The sequence below is a fragment of the Amblyomma americanum genome, chromosome 1, assembly GCF_052857255.1.
Source record: "Amblyomma americanum isolate KBUSLIRL-KWMA chromosome 1, ASM5285725v1, whole genome shotgun sequence".
Taxonomy (NCBI): domain Eukaryota; kingdom Metazoa; phylum Arthropoda; class Arachnida; order Ixodida; family Ixodidae; genus Amblyomma; species Amblyomma americanum.
The window spans coordinates 185,129,070-185,151,098 of record NC_135497.1 but is presented as its reverse complement, the minus strand read 5'-3'; the positions used below and the strand labels follow the sequence as shown (position 1 = coordinate 185,151,098).

General features: G+C 48.6%; 1 protein-coding gene and 1 non-coding gene across 4 annotated transcripts in view; one reads left to right on the top strand and one right to left on the bottom strand.

Moving 5' to 3' along the window:
* The first annotated feature begins 2,137 nt into the window (after positions 1-2,137).
* Ac76E (adenylate cyclase type 2 Ac76E) overlaps positions 2,138-22,029 on the top strand; it is a 466,144-nt gene continuing 446,252 nt past the window's right edge. For 2 of the 3 annotated variants that reach the window (XM_077647990.1, XM_077647988.1), the window contains exon 1: positions 2,197-2,333. The gene's annotated coding sequence lies outside the window, so the exon portion shown is untranslated. Of the gene's footprint in view, positions 2,334-22,029 lie in introns of all 3 variants that reach the window. The other variant, XM_077647989.1, reaches the window with a different exon arrangement.
* Positions 9,241-9,312, bottom strand: TRNAS-GCU (transfer RNA serine (anticodon GCU)). The gene has a single exon. It is a non-coding gene; the product is annotated as a tRNA-Ser (tRNA).

The following is a 22,029-nucleotide window of genomic DNA, read 5'->3' as shown; positions in this document are numbered from 1 at the left end:
GTGTACTGTGCGATGTCAGTGCACGTTAAAGAACCCCAGGTGGTCGAAATTTCCGGAGCCCTTCACTACGGCGTCTCTCATAGCCTGAGTTGCTTTGGGATGTTAAACCCCTATCAACCAACCAACCAACCAACCAAAAATCACCTGCATGACTATATGCATGGCTTTCGAACAGGTCGTTCCGCTGAATCTAACCTTGTCAGTGCTTTTAGTAGTGTTGCTCCTGCAGTCTCCTGACGTGAGGAGGTTGACACTGTTTATTTTGATTGCAGCATGACCTTTGATGTAGCAGACCACTGCATGCTTCTTGAAAAACTGTGGAACGATGGTCTTTCTAAGTCCTAGATGGTTTGCTGGCTACCTACAAGGTAGACAAAGCTACGGTGGACAATAGTCTAGTCCCTTTAATGTGACCCCTGGGGTTCCCCAAGGATACAACTTGGGCCTTCTGCTATTCAATCTCTTCATCAATGACCTTTACGAAGCTGTTGCTCACTCTCAGATGTCCCGATATGCTGATGACCTGAAGATATTCCACATAATCTGCTCCCCTCGTGATTGCAGCTTAATCCAAGAGGATGTGAACTCTGTGTACAGGTGGTGTTGGTCAAAAAGTGGAACTTGAATCCAAGTAAGTCAGTTTTAATATTGTTTATCCTCAAGACCTACCCCATTCAGTTTTCTTCCGTTCTCTACTGTTGGGCCATTACGAGGGGGCCTGATCGCGAATTAGGTGTCCACTTAGATGGTAAGTTGCGTTTATTACCTCATATCCTTAAGGACAATAGCAGTAGTCTGCGCGCGCATGGCATGGTGACCCGTGTATGTAGGGTCCTATACGTAGCACTGCATGCCATGTTGCCCTCTACCGGAGCCTTGTCTTGCCGAGAGGAGTATGCTTCCTTTGTGTGGAATTCCATCTGCCGCACCTCTTAGCAATCCCTCGAAAATGTGCAGAAAAGGTTAGTGAGGAATGCCGTGGCCGTGCGGTCTGCTTATCTGTTCGCTGAGACGATAACAGGGCTGCTATGCGCGCTCTGGGACTAACCGACTTGGTGACTAGACGGTAGTCGCGGGACCTTGTCTTCTTTTTCGAGCGTGTCTGCATGGACACACTGACTATGTGCACCTAGCACCTTTGATCAAAGTTCTGGTGTCTGGACGGTCCGAGCGACGAAGCCGTGTGTTTTAAGTCTAACCGTACAAACTAAGCGTTATTGTGCGAAGGATCTGTACGCATAACGCCATTGCGCTGTGTTGTCCTTATATATTTTATCAGGATTTTAACTTTTTCAGGCGAGACCTGCTGCGCTCATTGGGACCCAAATACCTTTTGACTGTCAGCTGTTTCTATCATTCATCGTCATTATCATCATCTACATTGCTTGCATTGCACTTTCGTTATTCCTTTATTTTTTCATTGTTCTTTTCCCTTGCACTGTTCTAAGTGCACCGCTGTAAAATATCTATATCAATTAGCGGGCACCTCACAATAAATAAATAAATAAATAAATAAATAAATAAATAAATAAATAAATAAATATTATTCCAACTGAGGATAACAACAGTAATAACACAATAGCAGCAATGACCATGCTGGCGTCCTGCAAAGCTTGCAAAAAGCGGACGCATTTATTCCATTGCAAGTCTATACGCTGGTCAGCCCCTTGTTTCTGCGGGACAACATGCACGTAGTAGTAGTAGCTGCCGAAAGCTGACACGCTGGCGGCAGCTGCCGATCTGGCGTGAGCGGCCGTCAGCGTGGGTCAACGGCAGCTCATCTCGACCGCCATAGAGTAGCGCTGTGGCCTCCTTTTCTCCTCCTCCGCATCCTCCCCGTCGTGACACAGCAGCGAAAATACGAGCAAGCACTTTGCGCGTCTCGCCCTTCTGAAGTTTCGCGCCGCTCTGTCTGGCTGGCGCTTAACGCTCGGCGCCAAGGCGGCCCAAGGCCCCCGTAAAAGAGGCCACAGTGCCGGGCCCGCAGCTCGGGTGGAATCGAACCGCTATGCCCGCGCGGTCCCCGGGCCTTGGCGGCGTTCGCGGCGAGGCGGCAGTTGCTCGCTCTCAGCCGAGATGGCGCCACCTCGGGAGTCGGGCGCCGGGCCCGACCCACCGCCGGCTGCCGCTGGATGCCACTTGATGAACTTCCTCCGGCGGTGAGCAAGCAACCTGCGGCGCCGCGGTTCCTCCGACGCCGGATACAGAGGGCCTGCTTCCGTCCTTCTGCTCTCCTCCTGGCATGCCTTCGCTGACAGCCCGACAGCGCCGGGCTTAGGCGACGCGCTGGTCTCCCGTCACCGACAGCCTCGCAACTTTTCCGGAGAGAGCAGGTGGGCTTCCGCTTTGGGGCGGACCGGTGGTCACCGCGGCGGTTCACGTCCAAACTTTTAAACTTGTGGGAAAAGCAACAGCAAATAACGAAGAAGGAGAGGACGCTGCTTGAGTAGATTGTCATGTTCGCACTGGGCGCGTAATGTTGGTGCTAATCATTTTACATGCTTGTTGCGCTCCCTGGGAAAATGTGGCTTGTACGAAATGCACTGTTTTTTCGTAACAGCCGCATGCAGGGAAGCCAAAGATTTTGGGAAAAAGTTATGACCGACCTTTTGAGCCATATTTTCCGCTAAGGTTCGTTCGTGATTGCTCACAGGCAAAAAGGAGAAAATAACGAGTGTGAGTGCTGCACATTACTTGGGTTCCGCCACGTGCATTCTGATAGCGGAGTAAGTTTTTTTCGACATGACTAAAAAAAAATACAGGAGAAAATGAGTCAAGATTCCACTTGGTCGGGATGTAGTCTTTTGTCAAGCCAATCGTAGGGTTTTTGAGTGCACCCCTAACATTACTCTTGATGTTGAAGTAAAGGTATTTGCATTTCTTTTTATAGATTGCGCCTTCTGCATCAAACATACGTACTCCAGAACTCGACAGATTTGTAGGCAAGACACGGCTGGATGTGAATGAAAACCTAAAAACAAGGCAATCGTCAACGCAGTTATATACTTCACACAACAGCAACGCTCTAAACCAATTTTGTCGTATCCTGCATGGCAGCACTTGCGAAGGTGTGCGCTTTTCAGCGATCTGCCATTTTTTGGAAAAAGCGGGCCCGGGGGCACCAGAGAAGCGAGTTTGAGGCACTTCACAGAATAAAGAAAAATTATTTATTTCTGTGATAGTCAGTGCTTGCACCTAAGCGTAAAAATAAAGGCCATTTACTTGTCCTGCACATGCGTAGTGACTGCAGTTTGTAAGCTAGCAATACGTTTTGCATCAAACGAATATCGTCCTTCGAGGCTCAGATTTTACGAATTCTTGAAATATCCTCATTTCCAATCAACAGGTGTTGTACATATGTTCCAAGACAGATTAAGTTTCTTAGAACGATTGAATTATTCGCATTTTTAAGACTCTATATTTTTGTGCATAATTAAACAAAAGGGAATAAGAAAATGCTATGTGCCGACTAGCTTTTTTTTTTTGTGGTGAATCTCAGCACAGTGCACCTGAAACCAAGTTGACCTCCGGTTCGAGGATAAAGCTTAGTACCTTGACAACATCTGCTTCTCGCGCGTAAGATGATGCGCTGGGCTACGCGTTCTGAATTATCCTTCCAGTTTAAGCGTGCACAAAGACGGATGATAACGGACCTTTTCCCAGTGGCAAGAATAATTCTTAAGCCGAGGCTGAGCTGAGTAGAAAATTCAGAATTTACAGAAAGGTGAAAAACTCTTTTGTCGCCGAAACCTTTACGGCCGAGAGATAACTTTCTGTGTGCGAATGGGGGGGGGGGGGGGGGGGGTAAACCGTTCAGTTATCCACGCTTAGAACACGTTCTACAGTTGCACACTGTCGGGACAATAAGGGCAGTTCTATAGATCAACATTGAAAAAAAAACAGTACTCCATCATAAAGCGAGAAACCGAATTGGCATGCCGAAATATGAGTTATCGACTTTAAAGCCTACCGGCTTGATCTGCATTGCGCCCTGAAGACGCAGTCTCATGCATCACAACTTCGTCCGCAGCATGGTATGAATCGCGAATAAATTTTAAATTGAGAAGGACATAGAACGGGCGGTTATAAATTCATAGGCGATGCCCGAAGTTTTTGTGAAATTCAAGTGCAATCGTCTGGACTTGAGGAACACGGGCCAAGCGAACGGTGGACACTTGGCACAAGGGCACGTGCCCACCTAACGCGATATGCGCCGCCTCTGTTCTTTTTTTTTTCATTATTATTGACGAAGAGGATGCGCGCCATACGGCATTGTTATTATTCGTCTTTACGAGGATAAACGCAAAGGAAGGAGGCCCCTCCTCGTCGGTGTCTTCACAGTGGCGAGGCATGTGTGACGCTCGATATGCGGGCTCCTGGAAGGAAAAGCGACGCACACAGCCGCCACATGCGTCGACAGCATTACATTGGCAGGAATACATTGTGCAAGTATAGACAGATTGAGAGAGGACCACAATTTCACCACGTGGAAATTACGCGACCGAATACAACAGCAACGTGCGTCATTTGCTACTAACGAGGGACGACAAGAGGAGAGCATCGACTTGTGTGCGAGTTAAGTGAAAAATAAATCGAACGAGGCCCTGTGATCCAGCTCCACTGACACGCGATTATGTGGACGTCAGGTTTGGCAGCCTGCTAACGCGTATCTGTGGGACTGACGCCGTGACGCACGACTGCACCGTGCCTGTTCGTCTGCGCAGGATAGGGGGGTCAACGCGCCAAGATTCGCGTACCCTTAACTTTTAGCTCAACCTGTGAGTTCCAACGCCAGAGCGTTGAAGTTGGGCTAGTTGGTTTTCTATGTGTTGCAGTAGATTCGCCGCACGCTAGGTCAAGCAATTTCAGGACAGGAGTGAAAATAACGCAACTGGATGACGCCAGCCCATGCCCTACACGGGAGTAACAACTACGCCTAAAGCAGTTGCAGTGTGTGATCTGCTGCGCTGGAAGAAGTACGCGTTTGGTGCGTCTTAAAGGCCATGATGTGTGCGGCTGCTTCGACGTGCACACCTGGTCTAGATTTAGGAGCTTCAGTTTTTCCGGCAGCATGCTCGCAGTGACGATCGAGGGCTGCTGTGGCCATGGCACGCCGCTCTTCGAATCGAAAGGTCGAACTTTCCACCGTCGCGCTCGACCAAGGGTGCGTGCTTTTTTTGTTTTGTTTCGCTTTTATTACGTATAGTGACTGTTGACGTCACCTGGAACGATGCTCGGGCAAGATTCGGCGAAGCTCTGCGGGCGCTTGGCTGAAAACGGGCTGACTTCGCCCATAAGCATTTTATGCTTGGATTGGGGCTTTTTGCGGCGATCGCTCGCCTGGCGGCACTTCCAGGTAGCGACCTCAACTGCGAGCGTCCGAATGGTCTTTCCTGCCTGACGACTCGAGACGGCTTTTGTCAGTCGCCACAGGGAGCCAGGCTGGACCTCGCCTTTTGTCCGCGTGTTCTGTGAATGGTGGTGGACTCGGGAATAGCTCTGTCAAGGGCTTGTTCATTCACTTTTATAACTGGGCAAGAGCGGAATACTATACAAGGGACACAAACAGAAAGAAAAAATTATGGGGGCACCTAAGCAATTCTTATGATGTGTAAATGCGAGAGCAAGTTTAATTGGCTCATTGGGTCAGTGGACACTTCAATCGCGCCTTGAGTAGGCGGTGGCGGCCACCTACAAATCGAGGAATTTATGCGTCTTTTCTCTCTAAAAACCAGCGGAAGGTTTAGAATCTGTTGATTTTGAGGAAAGGAAATGCGCGTAACTGTCTCCTTGGGTCAGTGGACAGCTCAATCGCGCTTTGAGGTACGTGGAGGTGGGGACGCCGGCGTCCAATTGCGCCAAGTGGGGGGATGATCTCATTTTCGTGCCGCGTTTCGGCTACGAGTTTCTGATGACGGCGAGGTTTTCGCATAGAATGAGCCAAGTAATGCTCTCCCATTATAAATATTGCTAATAAGAGTTCATTCGGCTGCTGATATGATTTAAAATTAGTACTAAGTGACGTGTGACGTTTATCGTCCCTAAGCGACGCATGGGATACGAGGGAAGCCGTAGCACAGGGCTGCGGATTAATTTAGATTACGTGTAGTTATTACTCAGCGTGCGCCAACAACGCACAGCACACAGGCGCTTTTACGTTCCGCCTTCACTGTAATGCGGCCGCCGCGGCAGGCATTCGAACCCGCGAAGTTGGGGTTAGCAACAGCATGACAGACCTAAACCACAGTAAAAAATTGGAATGTTGTAAACCTGTCAATGCGGGTAATTGAATGGAGCGGCGCGGTCATTTCTGTCGTTAAATGCGCTCAAAAGAGGTAATGGAAATAGGTGGTATTTACGAGCGTAGTTGAGGTATAGTAGTCCCGTCATGTGCCTTGAGAAAACCCAACATTGAACCTATGCAGACTGTGCCGAAATACTGCGCGTCAATGGTTCTCTTAACGGGTATTGTGAGAAAATTATAATATTCCTGACATAACTGCATTAAGCTGCGCGAACTGAGGCAGTTGAGATAAAAAGTCACGACGTGTTCTATTACTGCAGTGGCACGAAGAATTTATGCGCTGTGATTGAGCCTTGAAAATTGCACTCGAAGGCCGCGAGTATTCAAATGTGTCTGTAGGTTGTCCGAGAATGCAACAAGCGACAGCGGATAAGAGCAGTCGAAATGTTTTTGACCATATCAAGGAACGTTACTACTGAGAGTGCTGAAACATACTGCAGTCTGCCGATGGTTCGTAGAGGAAAATACTGTGCGCTGCCCCCCTCCACCCTTCCTCCTTTACTATGCACAGGCTTGCATCCAAGCGTTTCCGCACACGGCAAGTGAAACTGGCGACGTCAGCGTCAGCGTGATACTTATAATGATCGAATTTTATTAAAAGCAAGAATAACGTTCGCAGTGTCATGCGCCACAAAGGGTGGAATAATGCGGCGCTCGCGTTGAAACGCATGAGTACTCTGTGGCAAAACCTACGTTGGCTTTGTGCCACAATCTAGATTATATTTTTAGAATAAAAAACTAGCGAAGAGTGCGCACCCAGCCAACGTTTGCGATATAGCCAGCGTTTGTTTACCGCTTTCTATATGTTCTATTATAGACAGCGCTCCCGACAGGCGCTAACTGTTTTAAGCGTTGGGAAGAAGATCATTTGGGGGGAATTCCGGTGCAGAGCCGATTAAGTGGTAGCAGAAAGCAAAGACAGCGTTGCAGGCGCACGTGACGTCAATGTGGCGCGTATAGACAGGAAAGGAGACGCACAGATGATTCCCGAGTCGGCCGGTCCCGTATAACGTTACTCCATGGTGAAAATATATCAGCGGTTTGCTCAATCACTGGCCCCAGCCCCGTCGGTTTTATTTTTCGGGTCACAACCGAATTCGCGAGAAACTCGTCCGCGATTTCTCCTGCGCCCGTCGCGCTTCAGCAATGCCGTAAACTCAGCAGCCGCTAACCACTTCAGTTTTGCAACCGTCGCTGCCTGCAGTTTTTGTTGATTCGTGCCGGCTGAGGTTGCGCCCAGGCAACTAAAAGCGTCAATACACAATAGCGAGCAGGCATCCCGCATCTCTCTGTCAATACGGAGTAGCACGGGAAAAAGGTTTCCAATCCACCATCTTGAGGCTCAGTGCGCGCTTACAGTCTTATAGAAGTTGGCGCAAACAAATGGGACGAAAGAAGAGACAACAAATGTACGCCCCGTTTTGCGCTCGTTCACAAACGGAGCCCGAAAGTAAGGTTTCTGTCCCTTCCTTTTGTCAGAGCGCCCCTGTGGCGCAATAGAGCAGCCGGCGGTGGTTGAGGGTCAAGTGGCGAGCGCGGTCAGCGTCCACCCTAGCCCACGCAGCCTCCCAAGATAGTAGTAGGGGGAGGCGGATCGCCCTAGTGGACGGCGAAAGAAGGGGGAGATTCGTGCTGAAGGAAGCGACGAACGCTGAATGCGGTACAATCCATTTGTCCCCTCCTATTAGTGCGTTGCGGAAGAGTTCTTCCAGGATGACTTCGCTTGCAAGGCGCCATCAGCTGCAACGCGTTTCTGGTGATAGACATGGAGGTGATAAAGTTAGGCCAGATATTCTGCTTGAGTTGAATTTCTTTGAGATGCAGCATTAATTTTTCGGCTCAGGTTGTTTGTTGCATGCTTCTTAGCCAGTGTTGCGCGGGACACATTGTGCATACTGAAAGGTGGTGGTGGTGGTAGTGGTTTTATTAAAAATGATAGTAAAAAGGAAGGAAAAGATTTTTGCTAGCCCCGGCATCTGCCATCGGTACTGAAGCACCTGAGGCTGGGGCAGCGGAAATAAAGGATAGCAGGCAGAATGGAGAAATGAAATGAAAGAGGTGAGGGGACAGGAAAAGAGGATAGCGGGCGAAGTAATATGAACAAACTATTTACACAATAAGAAATGTGTGCAGGTTGTGCGCGTGATTCGTTCATTTTAGAGGAATTAAATCACACACGCGCACAGCACTGTGTAGGTTAGAACTGGAGTGGGGCGTCCAGTTATTAATCGTTCAAGGTAGAACTCGCGGAGCGTTCGGTCACTGCGTGTAACTACCTGACGGAGAACAGACGGGACGTCAAGCCCGTGTGTTCGAGGAATGCACAGAGGCTCACCAAAGTTCGCTCACGAGTGCGCGCACTGCCCTGCGGCCACAATAGCGTCTTGATGGAGTCTGGTAGTATGCCCTGCGCCGTATAGGCCGCGAGCATACCGCGACGAGCATCGGCGAACGCGGCACTGTGAAGGAGCAGGTGTTCTAGTGTTTCCACTGCACCGCATCCGTCACACACATCACTCGTCGCGATTCCGTGACGCACCCGTCGTTCCCCGGGCCACACGCAGCCAATGCGCGCGCGGAGGATCATTGCACGTTGTGACAGTGGAAGTGCGCGACAGCCGGTGACACTGTCGATGCGCTCACCTCCCGCGATGCGTGGGTCGGGGTGCTGCTTTCGGAGATGGTCGTGGATGGCCGCACGCACGTCCTCCAGCGCAAGGGGCAGATCGCTGGCAGGTAGTTGGTGTGCAGCGGTCGCGAAGCATACTGAAAGCTTTGGTTTGGTTTATGGGGGTTTAACGTCCCAGAGCGACTGAGACTATGAGGGACGCCGTAGTGAAGGGCTCCGGGAAATTCGACCACCTGGGGTTCTTTAACGTGCACTGACATCGCACAGCACACGGGCCTCTAGAATTTCGCCTCCACTGAAATTCGACCGCCGCGGCCGGGATCGAACCCGCGTCTTTCGGGTCAGCAGCCGAACGCCATAACCACTCAGCCACCGCGGCGGCGGCATACTGAAAGGCGTGCAGCGTGTTGCGTGGACCGAGAGCTTCGCGAAAGTGCGTACATTTTCGTTGCATGGGGCTTTGTGATTGGAAAGTCATGCTGAGTTTCAAAATTTCTCAGAACAGTGTTTCTGTTTAACCAGAAGGGAATCTAGCAGGTGCTGCGCCAGCGGAAAAGAAATTGAAAAGTAGCGGAGGAGGATTTTCACAGCTTTGATAGGAACATGCGCGCACAAAGTTGCCTGGTTGAGAAAGTAGGTCAGACAAAGAATCGTCGAGGAAATAGAAAACAGGTTGTTCGAACGAAACGTCGCCAAAAGGAGGGTGCACTGTCAGAAAGAACAACGCAAATCTCATACGCTCTACGCTGATATACATTGTTCTTGTGGTGTTTTTTTTTTCATTTTTGCAACTCTGCTTAGCTAAACACTAAATTTTGCATACTGAGCGAAGTATTCAGTAACTGCCAGAGTCGTCGAGGTTTCGATTATAAACATTCCAAGGATGTATTTCCAAACGCTTACGGCTTGTGTTGTTGATTATTTATTTTTCTTTGTCAGCGGAAAAAAACCCAGCGGTACTGAAACAAAACATGCGCACGCCAAGCCGTCCGCGCGTCACGATTGCGGCGTCCTCAAAAAAACTAGCAGGCTTTGACTTTGTACACTGACTCGAACCGGACTTTATGTTTGCGGTGGCTCTTTGCAAACTGTTTACCAGCATCTTCATCGCGAGCGCCGCCACTTAAATAAAAGGGATCGCGACAGCAGGCCCTCGTACACAGCCCGCGCACGCGGTGCGTACTGCGTAGTGCACAAATAGGTCAGCACCCGATCTGATTAATTAAACCGCTCGCCTCGTCAAGAATTCACACGCGGTGCCAGCGGAGCTGCTGCGCCGTCTCTTTTCTCACAACCGCCCCGCCATATGCGACAGGGGCCGCTTGCTACGGTGGCTTGGCGGCGGCGGACGCCTCGGCAAATGGCGCATACCTGTAAACACAACCTCACAGGTGGGCCTCGCGCGTTCACGCTCTCTACTTCCCCTGCGTTGGTCCTGAGCGCCATTTGCATAAAGCCCAAAACCCAGCAGAGCTTCATTTGCGTTCGTAGCTGTTACGTCAACACTCCTTTCGGCAACACTGGGCTCTGCGACCATCCACCGTCTCGCGTACGCTCTCATGCGCGAACGACGCAGACGCGATACCCCAGGACTGTATTATTTCGAGCCGAACGGAGGCTTTTTATTTTTATGTTGTGTTAGTCACAAGCTCTGCGCAGTGTATTCCGCGATGAACAGCGAAAGAACAGGGTGGTGAAAACACGCTTCCGAGCAGCCATGTTGCTTCCTGGCGGCATCGTCACAACGTGCGTGTGTGTGTATGCATGCATGCGTGGGTCCGGCGCGCGCGCGAAGAGCAACGCTTTACGCACCGCCACCCTTTCTTCGTCTCCAGTGCGAGGAATGACTGTAATTGCTTGTGAAAAGGCACGCTTGCAAAAGCTAGCAAGAAAAAAAAAGTCTAGTCCGAACGGGTGCTAGACCGACCTTATAACAACTTAATTCCTCCCGCGAAGAACCGTTTCTTTAGTGTAATATCCGACACATGGTGTGAATGCGAGTTTTCATGAACAGCTAATGGTGATGGCACTTTCTCATTTATCACGAGAAAACCACTGCAAGGCTTCACTCGCATTGAGCGTGCAATTTCAGCCGTCGCCACTGAAAACCGGCGAGGTGCTTGTACTACCACGAGCAGAGCGACTTCGGCCACTGTTGTGATGAACACTTTCAGATGCCTACTCAAGTAACGTGATCGTTGTCTTCGTTCTTTCCGCTAGAAGCCGGAGCGCATGACTTAAGCCGCAAACAGCCACGCGAGCCACAGAATCGTTTCGATTATAAATGAGCCAAAGAGCAATTTTAATGTGCAGACCTGTGTCATGAATGGTAGAGGTTGTTATTTGCCAACGTCAACCTCTTCAGCAAGTGAGGTGACCAAATCGATACAGGAATTGTATTTACCTGCGCAAACGTCTTTTTTTTTTAGGATCGGTCGGGAAATGACTCGTATTTCAGGCAGTCGCTTACTCTGCGGTGTCAGAAAAGAAAGGGATGCAGCATTCGAAAATTGCGCTCCTGCCGCAGAGGTGCTCGAAACGACCCCGGTATGCGCCCTCCATCTCAAGAGTAACCGCATACGTTTGTGGACAGACGTCACACGAGGGCGCCCAGTTTGTTTTACTGCAGCGCTGCTATGCGCGTTTCGTTGGGAATGCGCGTCATCTGACGGCATGTCTCCTTTCTGCGCTTTGCGCCGTCTTACCTTGAGCCCGCTTCGTTCTTCGTTCTGTGTACGTACCTGCATGCCTCCGTCTTTGCTCGGCCTTCCTTTTCGCATCGCTGTGCTTGCGATAGGTCGTCACAGTGATCAGCGATCACTCCGCAGCTCAGGAGCGCTCGCTTTTCGCGTGTGCTTAGCGAGACTTGCGTTGCAATTCACTGGCGCAATTTTCTTCAATGCGCAAAGGCAGACAATTAGTATATCTTTTTGGGTCCGGCGGCATTTACGCCCAACACACATTAGCGCCAAAAAATATCGGACTTTCGTGAATGTGCGAGTGACGGGAACGATGTGCAAGAACGGCTCGTTTTTGGTGCAGGGAGCACCGCTCGTCAGCTTCGACACGCCGGGAAAAACCTGAAGATGTGGCTAAGCGCTTGCACGGCGTTCTGCTTGACGAATCCGAGTACGCCCGCCGGTCGGGTTTCCGGCCGACACCGCCGCGGCTCTATTTAGATGCAGGCAAAAGCACAAAAGACACAGCCAGTGTACTGAGGTTTCAGGGCGCTGTACAAAGAACACCAGCTTTTCGAAATTAACCCGGAACCTTACACAGCGAGCATCACAGCTCGCTGCGGTATTGCCTAGGCTAGTAAAGGTACGTTACTTCAAGACATACGTTCGAATAGTTATATAACCATACTCTCGTGCTCAATGCCGTGCACCGAGATTTTTTTTTTTGCACCAGTGAGCTGAAAGCATTTTACGGTGAGCAACTGCGTCAGGCTTCGTCGCGTTTATGGTCTCATAAGTATTGTGTAATCGCCTTTACGCAATGTACCACGCCCGTTCGTTACAGGTCCGACCTCCAGACTGGCTGCAGCAAAAAAGCTCGTGAAGCTGCCTCAGTAGCTTTGGCACTTTGCGCAGGTTCACGCTTTTACCGACTGCACAGAGCTGCATTTCATTTTGTCGGTGTAACCGTGCAGTATCTGGGCGAGCTGCGGCAGCTCTATATACAGGGGGCTATATCTGCACTTTTACCCGAGGGAGGCAATAACGAGACGTAGGGCTACACTGTATAAAGTCGCAGTGTTTTTAATAGTCTTTCGAACACTCTTCCTCACTGTGTGGAGCAGGCACAAACGCGCGCGCTCAAAAATCGAAGCAGCAGAGAGCTAAAAACAGAAGCTACAGAGCAAGGAGCGGGAGCTCCAAAATGCGTCATTGTTATGAAATGGATTATTGAGGGATCGGCACGGGGTTCATATCCCACATCTTTTTCCGTAACCGCTTTTCTCGGCGCTGTCTATCTCATTTCTGAATTCCGTCTGAAATGCAAGGTGAGAAAAAAAAAAGCCGAAGAAAACAAAAACCGGAGAGAAGGCTCTCCTTCTTCCCGCATATGTGCCACCGCTGTACGGTTCACACAGAGCATCCTCGCAATCGCCTCCCACAGCTACACCGCCCAACTTTTCAGCAATCTCTCGCACTTTCCTCCTTCGTTCGCGTTTTGAAATCCTTGACGTTCTGCTGCTCGTGGTTCTGAAGTGGAGGCAAGGGAGCTTGGCGACGAGTTGCGAAAGCAGTTATATCTGCCACTACGCTAGTTCTCGAGCGTGATTCCTGCTCACCTCGCGGAGCTTTTCTTATACACACCAAGCTGTCCCTCCGTCCGTGTGACAAATAAAGTTCGTTGCCTTTCTGCCTGACTCCCTCACCTGCCACTCTCTCACCACCTCGCTCACTGTCTAATAAGTTGGATAGGGGTAAGGTTGCATAAATCTCTCAGGGAAGAGTTGCAGGAACTTCGGAACCCCCGCCGCGCTTTTATTTTATCTCTGTTTATGCGCGGTGCACAGGTGGAGAAATAAGGAGCATGAGCCTTCGCCGGGGCGACCAAGCCCTTCTTACCCCGCCCACCTTTGCACGCCTATAATAAAGGGCATGAAAAACAAAAAGAAGGCAAGCCTGCCTGCATTGAAATATGCGTCTTCCTTGCGTGCGACGTTTTTCCGCAGCCTAAAGGAACCCTCAAAACGACCGTAAAATCATATTTTGCGAACAGCGAACACAAACACCGCTACTGGCATGAAAATGGGCCAGCGTGGATCAAGAAGAGCCTTTTCTGAAAGCAGCCGGGATGGCATCTGTAGCTTGCGGTTGAAAGCAGAAAGCCACGCACCTTGATCTGTTATTCATTTTGTTTCTCCTGGTGTGTGGAGGGGGTGGGGGGGGGGGGGTGATTTCAGCGGTTTTCCCGAGTTTAAAAGTGGCATCGCAAAACACTCTATTTATCTCTCATTAAAGTAACACTCGAAGTAAACGCTACTAATATGTGCTCAGAGAAAAAAAAAACAATTAGGCACATCATAATATGCTGAGCATAAAAGGCCGGTGGTTAAAAAAAACGCTGAGACAACACAGAACAAATACTATCCGCACAAAAGAAAACAAAGCACAAACAGAAAGACAAGCGCTAATATTGCTTTGAATGTCTGTTATAATTAATTTTACTGCCAATCGCCTCCGCAAAATGAAGCGAAAAAACGCGGAACTTCATCGAAGAGCAATCCCGTTGCGACCTTTCTCCGCGTAATCTTCTCAAGAAACCGAAATGTCGCTTCGTGCACAGTCGAACTCGGATATATCAAACTTGAAGAGGGGCGCGAAATATTTCGACATAAAAAAATGTGAATAGATTAGCTTATATGTGGCCTAGAAGCGAGAATAAATTAGCACTCACGCCAGTAGCGCGCTTCATAACGCGACGTGCCAGCCGACGGCGTGCGGGCAGCGTACGGCTCTCTAGGCGTTGCTAAGTTTAACCTGCTTGGTATCGAAGCCCTTGCCTATCATAAGATCTCTAATCATGTTACCAGCACATTATAAACGGAACATTCGCTCATTAAAATTAAGGTACAGTTAGTTTGCGCAATGAATTCGGCAGCGAAGCACGCCGCGCAAGGGCCGCCGCTAGGCTTTAGGTAGGTTGGCTTCACCGCAAGAGAGAGATGCGGTGTGGAAAATGAGGGCAAGAGGCCGAAGGCCACCCTCAGGCACACCGCAAGTTCACCTCGTCTCGCAGTTTCACAGAGGTAGCCCTGCAGGCAGATGCAGCCGACAAGTAGCGGTGGTTTATTATTGCAAAAAAAAGTACAACAAGGAAGGAGAACATGTTGCCAGCCACGGAAATTGCTATCTAATATCTTAAGCACTCTAGCTGCAGCCGGCGGAAATAGAGAGACAAGGAGAGGATAGCAGGGAGAAGAACAGAGGGAACCGATAGCGGGAAAGAACAGGGGGGAGCGTTATAGAAAATGTACAATATTTTAAAGATCACGCGCTGAAAGTGGTGAAGTGCCGTTAGGAGAAGCGCCACTCGCAGAGACGCGGAACGCAGTTCGATATATCAAGCATCCGGCATAATTGCTACTCGATACACGGTGCGTCTTTCTTGTACTTTTACGCAAGATTTTCAAGGTGATAATCCGTGTGTTCGATATAGCCACTGCATAATTCGAAATATCAGGGTTCGATACATCCAGGCTTGATTGTATTCCCAAGCGAAGCAACACCTTGTTCTGTACGAACAAAATAGCCTCGCTTCTGGTGATCGCCTCTAACCGCAGCGTACTAGTACTACATTTGATGCGATTTTCTGGGTCTGGCGGGTCGTGGAACTGCATTTAAAAGTTTAATGCCGAGGAAGCAAGGCAGGCAGGGCAGGGCAGGGCAGGGCAGGGCAGGGCAGGGCAGGGCAGGACAGGGCAGGCAGGGCAGGGCAGGGCAGGGCAGGACAGGACAGGGCAGGGCAGGGCAGGCAGGCAGGCCAACTACTTCCTGTGGGTATGGTGAACGCGTACCGCGGAAAACGGGGCTACTGCAGATTAACGGTAGTTATACATTGGTCGGTACAGGTTGTACATTCATTGGTACCGAAATGCGAAAAGGTCGGGTAATTCAAACCTTACAAAGCAGGAAGAGTTTCTGGGAAGAATAGTTGATATTTACTTTATTCCTCACGGGTTTTGCGGCTCTGTATGCAGTCAGCTGTGTAGGCTGCATGCGCCGAGATTCATACTCCCCGCGAAATGCATGCACGGTCATCAACACTATCGCGAGGCACTGAAGTCTGTGGTGTCCTAACATTTGCACGAAAAAAAGTAAACGGGGGCAGGAACGTGAACGTTGGCTCTTAGATCTAATTGTTTGGCCTCGCTGTCTTCTCAAGCGAGCGAAGAGTTGAGGTCACAGCGCCAGTCTTGCAACTTCCTTGTGTCTCAAAGATCGTAACACCTTCTACGTCGTCTATCAAGATAAAAAAAATTCTTTCATGAAGTTTTCAGTGTTATGCGACCCAATTTACGTCGTCCTCATGCACTGGACAACAACGCGTTAGAACATAAGCAAACATTTAGCGCGGAGAGAAGACGGGCAAGAATAAAACTGTTCTCGCAGAACGTCGCTCCGTATTAATTCTGGGCGCGAGGAACCGCGGCCGCCGTTTCGAGAGCGCAGAATGTCAGAGCCGCGTGTTAGCGGATGTCAAGCGGGGCTGCCGGCTTCCGGGCGCCGCAGATTAGCGCCGCGGCAGTGACGACGGCCATCATTTTCTCCAGCGCACGTGCTCCTCCCGCCCGACGAAAATTCTTGGCGCTTTTCATATCTCAGGGCACGTTTTTTGCTTCACCAACTTTCAGCGCTTTGTTCCCGAAGAAAAAAACAAGTGAAAGAAGAGGATGCAGAGGAAAAAGGAGTAAAGGGACCCCTTTCAATTTCACCCCCTTTGTACAAGAAGCGCTCATTCTTGTACGCCGCTGATTGTTGTGAGCCTTTGTAAGTTTCGTGCTTTTTTTGTGTGTGTGTGTGTCAGGTATGGTTGTTCAGTACTAAGGTTTTGAATTTCAAGACTGGGAGACGCTGCGTACACCTTTCGTGTCTGTTGTACTATGCGCGGAACCTTCTGCGATCCGGGGTGCCCGTTAAAAATAAGTAGACAAGGTTTGCAGAGTATACGCGCCAAATGACGAGCGCAAGTGATCAAGAAATGCACTCTCACCGACAGCCAACAGAAGTTCCTTTATTCTACCGAGGAAACGTATCTTCTTCGTCGAGCGCTAATTCCTCTTCTTCATCTTCCTGTAACAAAGATAATACACCCTCCTTGCTACGTTGCCAGATGTAGTGTACACTACACGTGGGGTTGTGTACAGTGTACGCTTATATTGACATATGTGTGGTCTTACTATAATCAAGGTGAGCTCTGTAACAAGCAAGGAAGCAAGCAAAAAAAAAAACAAGCAAGCCGGCAAGCAAAACAAACAAGCAACAAACAAACAAACATTACATGAAACGCACACGCGTTGCGCCCCTTTTGGCCACGGCCTATGCCGTAGGCCTTAGCCGTCTTTCGCGAAGCGGGCCCACCTCTTGCGAGCTGTTCTCACTTTAAAAATCGCGCCGTGGACCTGACTTCGGAAAAAGTGCAGTTTGGCGCCCGTACGCGAGCGTGCTAATGTGTTTACTTTTCGTGCTCTCAGCGCGCATAACCAATTAATAGGATAAAAAGCATCCAAAGTACAGGTGTTTTGATAATGCGATTTTTACGGCGACAGCTCTGTTGAGAATGTTTTTCAGAATTTGTGGGGAAATTATTTCGATGTTATAACCGAAAGCATCTTGCTCACACTGATAAACAATAAGAAATTGCTGTTTGTGGATCAATCACCCCCGTGTGCACAGTAATCTCAGCCTAGCAGAAAGCTCAATGACGTCATCATTCTGAGATTACAAAATTACGCACATAATTGCGTGATCAAAAAACAATTGATTGTTCGCACTGCAAGAGAGGTGAGCGCCACTTACAATGGTACAGCCGAACCATGCTGCGAGGCTGACATTCGGGCTCTCTCAGTTCCAGGTCCTGTTCTGGACATTTCCTTTAGAATACAATCTCTACGCTGCTATATATTTAGTTCGTCTGGCTGATGTGAATACCGTGTGTTTCAGGGAAGAGTTTAAGTAATTTTCAAAAATAGGATTTTTGAGGTAAAGATATGGTTTCTGCTGCATGGTATTCTCATGGTTGGCGGCCACCAGAAAACCGGTGAGTCATCTTAACTAGTAAGCTGGTTGACTCATTTCCAAAACGTAACTTTTAATCATTAGAGTTAAGCGCCTAGTTGCAATTAGAGATTTGTAGCCGGTCGTTAGTAACCGCCATATCCGTTATTAGAATTTCAAAACCGCGATTACGCTCGGTGCTGTGGCCCGACAAAATTTGGCTTTTTCAATTAGTTATGCGCACTGGAGGGTTTTTTTTTTAGCCTGCATCCTCTTCGAATGCACATGTATTTTGGAACGATGTAGCCAGAATTTGTTGAACCACAGCGGCTAAGGTAATCGCGTTTTCGGAATTCTAAAAACTGATATATGGCAGTTACTAACGGCTGGCTACAAATTTCTAAATACAATCAGGCGCCTAACACTTATAGTCAAAAAGTTAATTATTGAAAATTAGCTAATCAGCTTACTAGCTAAGGCGATTCACCGGTTTTCTGGCGTCCGCCGGCCTAGGAAATACCATGCGGCAAAAGCCATATTTTTACCTCAAAAACTCTATTTTTGAAAATTACTGAAAGGCTTCCCTGAAACACCAGGCGTATCATACTAGATATGCGGACGTTTGCTATAATAAGCGTTACACAGATAGCATCTGTGCGAAGCAGACACTGTTTTTTTTTTTTGTGAATGACGCACTGGCTTCTTTTATTGGCGAGTAAAAAGAATTCGAAAAACGCCCAGATTTTTGTTCGTTCTCAGGCCTGCTTTTCCGTCCCCCAACCACAACAACTCAGCCGCAAGTCCGGGGGACACTCAATGTCCGCCTTTAAGGGCGCAACACGATAGCGCTAATGGTGCCTTTAGGGCGGAGCTAAAACAGAATCAGCAGAAACAGAAAATTGTAACCGTGTCAAACGATCTGCCGAGGATCGCCGGGGAGTTTTACTATGGTGGAATTCCTTTTAAATTACATCGTTGCATGTGCGGCGCAGACACTTTTTCGACCAGTTCGAAGCTTGTCGACCCGACAGACACCGGGTTTTCACCTTATTGGGACCCCAACCACTGTCGCGTTGGAAAGATTGGCAGATATTTGCGCTTTGACTTTTAAAACCAAGACGTTGTTCGTCCGTCCATTAGGTAGCAATGATGCAAGAACGACTAATGGAGCTTTTTGAGTAGTGACTGCAGCGAGACTTCATTTCCCAGGAAACTGCTTAAAGCACTGATTGCGTCTCAGTGCATGAAAATCAAGGCCGCAGAAGAAATGCAGGCGGGAAAAACGCAAACGGTCTGAATATATGCGTAAAGCAATTCAAGGCTAACGCCCTGCTCGTGCTTAATTCAAATCTTTAGCACTCTTTATTCTGCTGCGTAAATCAATTTCACATGCATAACAAATTAAACTTACGAAGAATTCGCAGTTCAAAGGGATCGCGCGGAGGAACGAAGTGCCGTGTATTGCGGGGCTTCACTATGAAAATTTCGCGCTCCTTGAAACCCCGGCCCGCTCTTGCGTTAACTTTCTCGGGATTGTAAATTGGCTTTGACACGGCAGACTGGCATCTATCTCCAGGACGAAAAGCTACGTGTAGATGAAATAGAAGTAGGCGTCAAAGTTGCTTCACAGCGGATATGCGAAATGCATGCGGAGGGCTGCAGACAGGGTAGCTGGTGAGCATGTACGAACTGCATTGTGCATGGGCTGCACTCTTGTCGTGATGGATATTATATCTCATGCACCCGGAAAAATTGACAACTAATGTGCAGTACCCCGAAGTTAGGAATTTTCGCAAACTGAGCCAGTTTCGGTAAAACCGGATCAACCTTTTTTTTTTCGCTCCGACACTGGTGTTTCAGAAGGTAAAAGAGCTTGAAAGTTGCAATTATAAGAACCACTAATCGAAAAGACACACTGCACCTGCATTGTACGGCATGGCGGACATTATGTTCCTGGAGGGGACAGTTTCACATTTTGTATGTGGAAAGCACGTTGTCAGTATTTCCTCGAATAACGCATAGCTTCCGCACGACTACAACATAGCGAAAATCATTTAGCTTCTAAAAGGTTCTGGGAAACATTTTGATCTTGATAATATTCGGCCGATTGCTTTCGCGTCAAACTTAGTAAAACTTGTGCAACGGATTGTACACAGCCACCTCACAAAATATGATATTGCAGTTAATGCCTTCAATGACTCTCAGATGGATTTCCGTAGTGGTAGTTCAATCTGGACTGCACATATAGAGTTGTCGAGCAGAGTTAGTGTTGCTGTGCTGGAAAAAGAGGTCCCAGCTTTAGTCACACTGGATATTGCAAAAGAATATATGTTAGTGGCGAAATCCATGTAGATCATTCTTCCGAACAAACTAGTGGAGCTTGGATCCTTTGCTTCCGACACCTATTCGCTGTCTAAAGGTGTGCCTCAAGGATCGGTAGAATCCCCGTCACTATTTAATAGACTGATGCTAGTTATTCCTGCTCACTGTGATCTCAAAGTATAAGTAAGATTACGATTGTTTTAGTTCAATACGAGCTTTTCAATCTCTGCTGCACTGTCCACTTTCACGCCGGCCGCGAGTGATTGTCGCCTTTAGATCATTCCTCACGTGTGGTTAATCTTTTCATCAGTTTTACTTGCATAACATGAGCAGTCATGGATACTTAGTCTGTCCATTGAAACACCATTGTATCCGGCACGGCGGCTCAGTGGTTATGGTGCTCGGCTGCTGACCTGAAACACGCGGGTTCGAACCCAGCAGCGGCGGTCGCCTTTCGACTGAGGCGAAATGCTAGAGTCCGTGTATTGTGCGATCTCAATGCACGTTAAAGAACCCTATAAGAGGTCAAAATTTGCGGAACCCTTCACTACGGCGTCCCTCATATCAGAGTCGCTTTGGGACGTCAAACCCTCAAAGACCAAACCAAACCGAGACACCATTGTGATTCTTAATTTCTGTATGTCAACATCGTGGCGTGTTTGATAGGAGATATAATTTTATGTATTTTATTTTGTGCTCTCTAGACCATTGTGATGTGGTTGGTTCGATGCTTTATTTATGTATGAATGAATACATTCAAATTTATACTGCTGATGAGTGGCTGGAGCCCCAGTGAAGCTGCAGTGTCGTATCTTTTTCTCCGGTCGCCTTTTCGCGGTGGTCGTGATGAGACTGCGGCAGAGGAATTTCGCTGTGTTTTGCTTCCCTTAAAGGAGCCCTGCCCAGCGCCGAAGAGAAAGGGTGAAGTGAAGGGGGAGGCAGAAAAGAGTGATAGATAACCTGTAGTAGGAGGCAGAGGTATTCAGAGAATAGAGGAGACCCCGATGGCTCCAAGAAAATCCCACATATGCGGAAAGGCCGTCGCGTGATTGCCTCTCCGGGTAGAGTACTTGAGTCTCGATGTCCGAGGGAAGGTCGGGTCGGTGTAGGCGCTGGGAAGGGATGCACCGCTGTGTGCTGCGAGCGAAAAAAGAGCAGAAAAAAAAAATGCTCCAGTGTCTCATCTGCCCTTCGTAGGGAGCAAGCGGGGCCAATATATGCAGCGCCAATAAAAGAATGCGTGATAAATTCTGCCTCCAGGATCGAGAATGCCGAGAGTCACGGAGTAAACAAATGCCATCGAGGAGTGTAGATAAAAAAAATCAAGACCGAAATGAGACCCAGAAAGGGATGTCTGAGGTAGGAAGACCGAAAGAAACGCGACTGTGATGAAGCGCAAAGATGCATGGGGCCGCGGGGGGGGGGGGGGGGGGGGGGGGGGGGGGACAAGCATAAAGTTGTGTCTGGGCTACAGTAAGGAGTAATCAGTCCATTTCTTAAGGCCACAAAGAGAACACTGAACTGTAAGCCACGTATGCAATATCTATAACATAAGCACGGAGCTTTCGACTACTTGAGGTCATGCTGGGTTAAGATGTGGAAGGGTGAGGAGGAATATGCTACAAATGAGGCAGTCGGAAGAGTAGGTATGGCTTTGAAGCCTTTTGAAGCCAGAGAAGCCCACCATATTTTAGCACCGTCAAAAACACTGCTAATTCATGCTGAGAACAGGCACCTATTAAGGAGGTAGGTTGTTGGTTTAGTTTCTTGCTTTTAGACACGATGAATGCGCATAGAAGTGTAAAATATCTGAGCGCTTTACAAATGGGTCTAAAGCAAAAGAAAGAACAATATACACAGAATGTTTGGTGTTTAATCTGTACAGATTTTTCTTTAAAAAGCCGTGAAAGATACGACAGTGAGGCCGGTGCACGTGCATCGTATGGCATGGTGGACATTTGTTAATGGTACTGGTTAGCTAAAAGACGTTTATTTAACTAGTATTAACAAATTAAGTTTATATTTTTTATTTTAAGGCGCAACAT